At 45.9% G+C, this 9,787-nt stretch overlaps 1 pseudogene; it reads left to right on the top strand.

The window, feature by feature from the left end:
* Positions 1-271: 271 nt before the first annotated feature.
* Positions 272-2,648, top strand: LOC123586410 (annotated as a pseudogene).
* Positions 2,649-9,787: the final 7,139 nt, after the last annotated feature.

The following is a 9,787-nucleotide window of genomic DNA, read 5'->3' as shown; positions in this document are numbered from 1 at the left end:
ATCTAAAACAGGCTCGAGGCTCTGAGCTGTCAGCCCAGAGCCCTGGGACTCCAACTCATGAGCCATGAAATCATGACCTGAGCTGAAGTTGGACGCTTAATCTACTGAGCTATGCAGGTCTCCCCGCTGTCCCCACAGCTTTTTTATTTCTTGTAGCGCTCTTGTGTAATGTTGGCATTTGGAGTTTGTTAATTTTCAGTTAACTCTTAATTAGTTTCCTACGGCTGCCGTGACAAAGTAACACAAACTGGGCGGCTTAAAACAACAGAAATCTATTCTCTCACAGTTCTGGAGGCCAGAAGTCTGCAGTCAATGTGTTGGCAGGGCTGTGCCTTCTCTGAAGCAGAGGGAAGGATCCTTCCTTGCATCTTCCAGCTTCTGGTGGCCCCACGTGTTCCTCGGCTTCTGACAGCATGACTCCAGTCTCTACGTCCATCATCACGTGGCTTTCTCCCTGTGTGTCCGTGCACAAATTTCCCACCTTTTATAAAGGCACCGGTCATATTGCATTAAGGGCCAATCCTTCTCTGGTATGACTTCATCTTAACGCAGTTAATTACACCTGCAAGGACCCTATTTTTAAAGAAGGTCACATTTTGAGATACTGAGGGTTAAGACTTCAACATATCTTTTTTTGTCGGGCGAGGAGGGGACACAATTCAACCCATAGCAATAATCAATCACGTTTCCAGTCCACTTGGAAGCAGAATTTCTTCTCTGTGAAGAAATCTAAGGTTGCCTCTGAAGCCTGCCTTCTCCTGGGGGCCCGTTCTGTCTGCTCTACCGCTGGGCATCAGATCCCCCACCAAGACACAAGGGATTTCATCCATTGCTGGCCCTGAATTATGTAGGGTATCCCTCCTAGAATCTTTACTTTATAAATGTCAACCATTTGACTTGAGCTGGAAGAAAAACACTTCAGGATAGAGCAGAGGCAGAGAAAGGAGCAGGGGAGTGAGAAAGTCCCCAGGGTGCCAGAGCAGCACGGGAATGCCTCAGAAACACATTGCCAACCAACCCGGCCCTCTGTATGCTGCTTTGGACAGAGTTGGCAAAATGGACGTGGGTTGAAATCGGTCTCTGAATGGCAGTTGTGGAAAGTCACTCCTGGCAATCACACCCTATCTCTGCTGAGTATGACCGAGACGCATGCTAGCGGGTTGAATGGAGCAATCGGGGCTGTGCACCGACCAGAGGACAGCAGCAGAGAGGGACCCCATCTGGGAGCCACGGTCAGGTGGCATTCCAGCACTGACAGTTTGTGGCATTTTCCCAAGAAGGACCGATTACGTTTGTTATCCAAAATTAAAACCATTTAGCCCTTCCTTCCACCGCCTCCTTCTAACCTCTTCTCCAGCCAGTGGCCCTCAGCGATGCTGATGTGCAGAAGCAGATTAAGCATGTGATGGCTTTTATTGAACAAGAAGCTGATGAGAAAGCAGAAGAAATTGATGCAAAGGAAGAGCTCATCATTGAGAAAGGTCGTCTTGCGCAAACCCAAAGACTGAAAAGGATGGACTACTGTGAGAAGAAAGAAAAGCAGACTGAGCAGCAGACGAAAATTCAGATGTCTAATTTAGTGAATCAAGCTAGGCTCAAAGTCCTCAGAGTGAGAGGTGACCTAATTACAGACCTGCTGAATGGAGCAAAACAGAGACTCGGCAAACTGGTAAAGGATACAACCAGGCACCGGGTGATCCTGGATGGCCCGGTCCTCCAGGTTTGTACCAACTGTCGGCGCTCCGAATGACCGTTCGCTGCAGAAACAGGATTTCCCTCCGGTAAAGGCCGCAGTGCAGAAAGCGATTCCTATGTACAAAATCGCTGCCAGAAAAAGATGTTGATGTCCACATTGATCAGGAGGCTGCCCTGCTTGAGGAAATAGCTGGCGGAGTTGAGATCGATAATGGGGATCGTAAAATAAAAGTTTCCAGTCCCCTAGAAAGCCAGCTGGATCTCATGGCCCAGAAAGCAGATGATGCCAGAAGTACCGGGTGCTTTATGTGGTGCAAATGCCAACAGGAAGTTTTGGGCTTAGCCTTTGGGAGCGGTGGACGTGATCCACGGCTCTCTGGGAAGGACGTGTTCCGATCTGTGCCACTGAAGCCTTGGCAGACTCTCTGGCTCGTTCTCAGAGGTGCTCCTGAGGCACCTCCTTCCCACTTCTGCAGGAGCACCGTGAACTTGTGTGTACCTCCTGCTGCATCTAACACCGTACCTGCTATACAGAGGCTGCTATATAAACACACGAATAAATAACTCTTAAGGCAACATTTGACTGTGTGAGCCTTGAAATCTTGAGTGGAATGAAGATCACTACTTTTACGAATTAAGACAGCAATGGAGCCCAGTGTGGGGCTTGAACCCATGACCCTGAGATCAAGACCTGAGCTGAGATCAAGAGTCAGATGCGTAACCGGCTGAGCCACCCAGGTGGACTTCAACAAGAAATTTCTGATGCCTTAAAAACTTGTGTTGTTTCCTATAAAAGATTTGAGAGGTAAAGCTAGAGGTGGGGGTGGGGGGGGACTGCCAGCTTGTAAACCAAACACGGGGTAGTGATTAAAATGTGACAAAAACCTTTCTGTATTTAATGAATGGTTCCACGTCAACAAATAACAGGAATATAAAAAATACAGCCATTTACACTGCTTGGCATTCAACCGTGTCATCGTGCTAAACAGGAAAACAAAGGTACTTAACCTTTGTTTTTTTTGTATTTTGATGGGAGGTGACTGGATCTAGAGGAAATAATTTGGGTCTTGTATAATACTAGCATTTGCTGTTTGTTCATTTAAAAATTTTGGCGGGTAGGGGCGCCTGGGTGGCTCAGTTGGTTGAGTGTCCGACTTCGGCTCAGGTCATGATCTCGCGATCTGTGAGTTCGAGCCCCGCGTTGGGCTCTGTGCTGACAGCTCAGAGCCTGGAGCCTGCTTTGGATTCTGTGTCTCCCTGTCTCTCTGCCCCTCCTGGGGCATGAGCCCACTCATGCTCTGTCTCTCTCTCTCTGTGTCAAAAATAAATAAACAATTAAAAAAAATTTTTTTGGCGGGTGGGAAATAAACTTTCCTGCTTTGAGTTTTCTCGTGCATTAAGCGAAGACAATGACATCGGCATTACGGATATATGCACTACACGATGGCAACTGTGCTAGAACAGTACACACCGTCATCTTTTTTTCGTCCTCTGATCCCACCCACCTCTCCTTTCAGAGACTGGCCCAGGACTTGGCCTCCTACCAGGGTAAGTCTCAAAAGAGTTGCCACCACACCTACGCTCTCACCCAGGTCCTTTCCCACCCTACTCCAGTCAGTTCTCTGTCCCTGGAATTCTGCAGGCACGGCCCCCGTGAAGTTCACCAGTTACTTCCATCTGCTACCTCATGCTCAGCCTTCTGTCCTTAGAGCAACATTTCCCAGCTGAGCGCTCTGCCCTTCTGACAACACGTTTCTCCAGGCTTCCAGGACTTCACAGTTGTCTGGAATTCCCCTCACTGCACAGTCCTTTTTCGTGTCTCTGTAGTTTTCTTCTCCTTGTGGACTTCTAAGCGGGAGAGTACTCCAGGCCCCCGCTCGGGAACAGCCTTCTCCTGTCCTCCCCTCCCTGCCTAGGCCATCAGGTCATCTCACGCATATGCTAACGACTCTTGGTCCGTTGCCTTACCCTGGGAATTACATGTGGCCACGTCCACCCGGAGGTCAATAGGATACTTCAACCTTAACATAACCCAGAGCCCCACTGAACCTCCGCCAGTCTTCATCGCCCTCCACGAGTCTTCCTCTTCTGACTCCATTGGTGTCCCTTCCATCAAGTTGCTGGGGAAAGAACCTAGAAGCCATCCTGGACTCCATTCTGTCCCTTTCCATGTCCGACCCATCAAAGTTGTATCAGGGTTGCTTCCAGAATGTATCTTGAATCCAACCACTTCCCATCATCTCCGTGGCTAAAACTGTAATGCCAAACACCATCATGACTCCACCTGGTGTCTGCCTGGTGGCTGGTCACCCGAGAGTCCATTATCCACACAGAAAGCGAGAATCAGATGACGTCACTCTCCTGCTTAAAGCCTCCCAGTAGCTCTTACTGCCGCCAGAATGGAATACGAAGTCCTTGGCCTGGCCTGTAGTTCTGACACGACCCGGCACCCATCTTGTTCTCCACCTGAATCTTTAGCATTTCCTCCTCATCCATCCAGACCCAGCTTCAGTGGCCACCGGTCTGTCTCCCTCACGTGTCATGCTTCTTCCTTCCTTAGCACCTCTGCACTTCTCTTCTCTGCAGGAACTCTCTCCCTGAGACTGTCGTGTGCTCTCTCCTTATGATGTAGGTCTTCGATGGTTCCTGCTCAGAGACTGTCCCGACGTGCCTGGCAGGAAGGGCCTTCCACCCCATTTCAACGCTTTCCATTACCTCATTTTACCCTCTTCTCAGAATACAGCTCCATCTGACACTATACGTGGTACTTCTCTCTTTATGTGACAGTGTGACAATGTTATGTTTCCGATCCATGGAACGGACAGAGAAATCCATATTCTACACGATACACAGAGGACAGGCTCATGACATTTGTGTGGGATGAGTGAAACTTTTAAAATGCCGATAAACAGTAAGCATTCAGTAGATTTGTCTCCTCCTGTCCTTTATTTTGGGGGAATAAATTTAAAACCTCTGACTTCTCTTTGTATATTTTTATTATGCTGCCCTTTATTGTAGTCTCCACGTGTTAGGGTCTAGGCTAGGGGGTGAGGATCTCAAAATGAGTGAAATCTGGTCCTTTGGGAAGGTGTAATCTAGTAGGTGAGGTAGGCACATAAACAGACGTTTTTAAAAATTGTGTAAATATATATATGTGTTTATTATACATAATATGATATTGATCATTTTAACCATTCGTAAGTGTACAATTCAGGGGCATTAAGTACATTCGCAATGTTGTTCAACCGCTCTCTCTCCAGAGTTCTCGTCATCCTGCCACAACTCTGTACCAATTAAACAATAATTCCCCCCACCCCGATCCCAGGTTACCTCTCTTCTACTTCCTGTCTCTGTGAGGTTGCCTATTCCAGGTACCTCCTATAAGTGAAATCGTGTAATATTCGTTCTCTGTGTCTAGCTTATTTCACGGAACATAACGTTTGCAAGGTTCACCCATGTTGTAGCACTTATCACAATTTCATTCCTTTTTATGAATAGTATTCCACTGTATGTGGAATACTTATTGCTTATCCGGATTGCTTATTTGCTTATCCGTTCACCTGTGGATGGCATGTGAAAATGCCTGAAATATAGCAGGTACTCAAGAAACATTAGTTTCTTTCCTTGATTGAGTGATTGACTCTGTTAGGTCACCACGGTTGAGGTAGAAGTAGCATCTACGAGGTGGAATATTTTGGTATTTTGATACCATGATTTGCCAATTTTAGGGCTGAGATTAGAGAGAGATGTACTTGGTGAGAATAACCAGGAGGGAGGCAAGGCATGGGTGGTCCGCACTCCCATCTATATACAGGGGGTGACTTGGTGGAGGCGAAAGTTATGCCTAAAAGGATGATCGATGTGGGGCGCCTACAAATGAGGATGGATATGGGCTTCGTAAAACCTTGTTCACTGATCCCACCAAATATGATTGTTGCTGGAAAATACTTGTCAAGGCCCAAGATATGCTTCGACTGATCTTTTGGCTCCACCTAATGGAGTGAAGTGGTATTTCATTGTCTTAAAAGCCAGACATAGTGGTTGTCTTTAGACCCAATTGTAAATGGGGTGGTGTTTGTATGTTTATGTCTATGGTTGTTCTTAATCTAAACGTGCCTTGTATCATTAAGAATTTAGTTAGGATAACTCTAGAATGTGTCTCATATGCGTGCTACAGGAAAGCAGAGGCAAGGGACTGCAGTAATTTGCCCAGGGTTACTCAGTGAGTTTAATACTTGTCTTGCAAGAAACTAATCATCTATTCCATGCTGCCCAGGACACAGAAACCCCGAGACTTCACGTCAGACCATCCCACAGGTAATACAGTGTTTATCTGGCACAACTGGGAGTCCTGTGGCTCTAACTGCTTGGCCTGAGACCAGTGGGCGGGCTCAGAGCTCCTGGTGACTTTTCTAGTGCTCTCTGCTTTTATCTTCATTGCCTTCTTCGGTGAAGTTTACGTCCACCTCTGGCCTCTGGCTTTGCACAGCTGCTCGGTCGCCTTTTCACAAAACCTTCTTTACCCTATGCTATTCTTCCACTTGTCAGCAGGTGTCGGCAAATCTCAGGGAGTAAAATGCACTGTACCAAGATGCAGTCTTTTGTCACAAAATTGGGGAGGAGAGGACACGGATGAAGAAAATGGGCAGTGATGTACCAATTGTGCCTATATCGGAGTGCGCTTCCTTAAAAGAGAGAGAGTGTCGTCCTTGAGACATGGCTTGAGATCGCGGTCTAAATATCAGCGCAAGTCTTTCAGGGGCCTCGTCACTTTTGTTACTTAAGTGTCTTAAACTCTGAGCCACCACTACCCCGCCTGTAAAAATGAGAACAAACCCTACCAACCTCTCAGGATAAGATGCCATAGAATGTGTTAGCTTCCTATACTTCCCTATTGCACCCTGGAAGCAGAGTGTTGGTAAAAAAAAAAAAAAAAAAAAAAAAAAAAAATGGCGGGGAGAAACATCAGTGACTGCCTCCTCTCATTCATTGAGCTGACAACAGATCAATTTACATTAAAAACGTAATCTATAGTCTCTGCATAGATAAGTCATAGAAGGGTTTATTAATCCCCTATAGTGGCCACAACAAATTACCACAGAGGTTTATTGCTTTACAGTCTGAAAGCTGGAAGCCTGAAATCTGGCAGGGCTGTTCTCCATTCTTCGGCTGGTGGCAACACCACTCCAGGCCACTCTGCTTCAGGGTCACATTGCCTTTTTCTCCTCTGTGTGCAGACTCGCTCTCTGCCTCTCTCTAATACGGAAATGTGTGTTTGTACGTAGGGCCCACCCAGATAATCCCTCCGTGAGATCTCTCAATCTCATGGTCCTTAATCACATCTGCAAAGACTTGCCATATAAGGTGACCTTTGTGGGTTCCAGAGATGAGGACCTGACATCTTTGGGAAACCAGTTGTCAGCCCCCCGCAGAGGGGATTAGCGAGTGCGCTCTTTGAGGCCCGGGCATGACCCCCAGGATGCAGGAAGTGAGGTTACCTGAGCAGAGATTGTGCAGTAATCTCTCTCTTCCTCCATTCCAAGATAGGGGGTGTTCGGGGAGTTGCAAGAAACTTTCCGGCTTGGCAAATGTGGGAATGGAAGAAATGTTAGGGGCATGGAATATTTCTGTGAAGAAATGGAATGCCTTGCACAGAGGCCCTCAAAGTCTGCAATCTGGGCCAATGCACGGAGTGGAACAGGGTTCGACAAACATTGCCTCCGATTACTCAACTGTGCCACTAGAGTGGTGAAGGAGCTACAGACAATACGTAAAGAAAGGACTATACCTCTGCTCTGATTTTTGTAAAATAAATTCAGACTTACCCTCAGAGAATGGCTGAAGGAAGTTCTCCAAACATGAAAGAAATGACAAAATGATAAAACTTGGGAAATCAGAAGGAAAGAAACAATGAAGCAAGAATGTTCGCTTTCATGACTTACTCAACGTGGTGCTAGAACATCTCCAACAGAAAATCTCCCCACATCTAAAAAATACTCCTAAAACTTATGAGTGTACTTAGCAAGGCTACAAGATATAAGATCACAATACAAAAAGCAATTTTATCTCTGTGTACTAAAGATGAACAAGGGGGCACTGGCATTAAAAACACGCTACTTGCTAAAGTACACACTACTTTACCATTTGCTAAAAAGGAGGGAGAGAGAGAGAGACAGAAAAACAGGTAGAAATCTAGCAAAATATGTACAAGACTTGTATGTGAAAAGCAACAGGTACTAATAAAAAAGGCAAAAAAGGTAGAAATAAATGGAGAGATATACTGTGTTCACAAATTGGAAGATGGAATTTGGTAAAGGTGTGAATATCTCCAAATTGATTTACAGGTTCAACATAATTCCTAACAAAATCCTAGCAAGATACTTTTGTAGATGACAAAATTATTCTAAAATTCACACAGAAAAGGAATGAAAATATTGAAAACAACTTTGAAAAAGGATAAAGTGGGAGGAATCAGCCTACCTAAATTTGAGACACGCTTTATAGCTACAGTAAGCAAAACTGTAGTAAGGGCAGGGGATAGACGTATAGATCACTGCGAGAGGAGAGAGAATGCAGAAACTGATACACACGAATATACCCCACTGATTTTCAACAAAAGTGCAGAATCAAGAGAAGATCTACAAGTAGCCTTTTGAGAAGATGGCTCCAGAGCGACTGGACCTCCATAAGCAAATACATACATACTACATACATACATACGCCAGGTGGCTTAGTCGATTAAGCATCCGACTTTGGCTCCCGTCTTATCTCGTAGTTCATGAGTTCAAGCCCCACATTGGGCTCCCTGCTATCAGCAGAGAGCCTGCTTCGGCTCCTCTGTCTGTCTCCCTCTCTCTCTCTCTCTCTCTCTCTCTCTCTCTGCTCCAACCCTGCTCATGCTCTCTCTCTCTCTCTCAAAAATTAAAAACAAAAACCACATAGAAGCTGCAGGGGATCAAAGATGTGGCAGGTGCAAACTCTGCACCCACAACACTCCTGGCACTAAGTGCTTTCAAAGGTCCCTGTGAGTGACACACCTCCCTGGTGACTACCCTCAGTATTTTCAAATAATACCTATTGTCTTTAGTAAAGTTAACATAGCCGCTAAGCGATTTACTTTACAGCCATAACAGAAAGCTCTTCAAATCACTAATAACTAAGCAGCTTTTGCCAAGGAGTCAGGAATAGAAGAAAGATCAGCGAGTTAGATGCCAGGATAACTGGGCTGTAGTCCCCACACTGTCACAGTGCCATGCGTGGGCGAGTCCCTTGAACTTTTGGAGACCTGTTTTTTCCTTGCACAAAATGCTAATAATACCTGTTTTCCTGTTAGAATTTTTTTTAAGTTTTATTTATTTATTTTGAGAGAGACAGAGACAGCATGAACAGGGGAGGGGCAGAGAGAGAGAGAAGCCCATGCAGGCTCTGAGGTGTCAGAGCAGAGCCCGATGCAGGGCTCGACCTCACAAACCATGAGATCATGACCTGAGCCAAAGCCAAGAGTCAGAGGTTTAACCAACTGAGCCACCCAGGCACCCCACCTGTTAGAGTTTTCCAAGTATAGTCAGAAGCCTGAGGTTCTAATCCCAGTTCTGCTATTTACCAGCAGGGCAATTGTGGACCCATTTTCCTCATCTCTGCCATGGAAAGGACAGTATCGCCCCAAACTTCAGAATTCCAGCTCATGCCACATCTCCCCAGGGATTGCTGTGAGACTCGGCGAGATGATAAAACACACTAACAGCTATTAAAGAAAAAATACAAACTAGTGGATATAAAAATTACTTGAAAGGCTAAGGTGTCAAATGTCATTTCTGTCATTGGTTGGAGGGTCCTTCGCAGCCCTGGAGCCCACAGCTACAGCCGCGTGCAGACAGGATGGCTCATGCCCAGCAGCACCCCAGGGACCTCAGGCCCTCCCTTCCCCCAGCCAGGCTCAGGGGGCTTAAAAGTTTCTTGGTGTCCTTAATTCTCTCAGATTTCCAGTTCCATTATCCCTGTTCTGCTGACTGCTAGTTCCCCCTCACTGAGGGCAATGCCTTTATTTTAAATTTAAAAAAATTTTTTTAAGTTTATTTTCATTTATTTTGAG

Source organism: Leopardus geoffroyi, chromosome B1 (genome assembly GCF_018350155.1).
Source record: "Leopardus geoffroyi isolate Oge1 chromosome B1, O.geoffroyi_Oge1_pat1.0, whole genome shotgun sequence".
In the NCBI taxonomy this organism is placed as follows: Eukaryota; Metazoa; Chordata; class Mammalia; order Carnivora; family Felidae; genus Leopardus; species Leopardus geoffroyi.
This window is presented reverse-complemented; position numbering and strand designations above follow the sequence as displayed.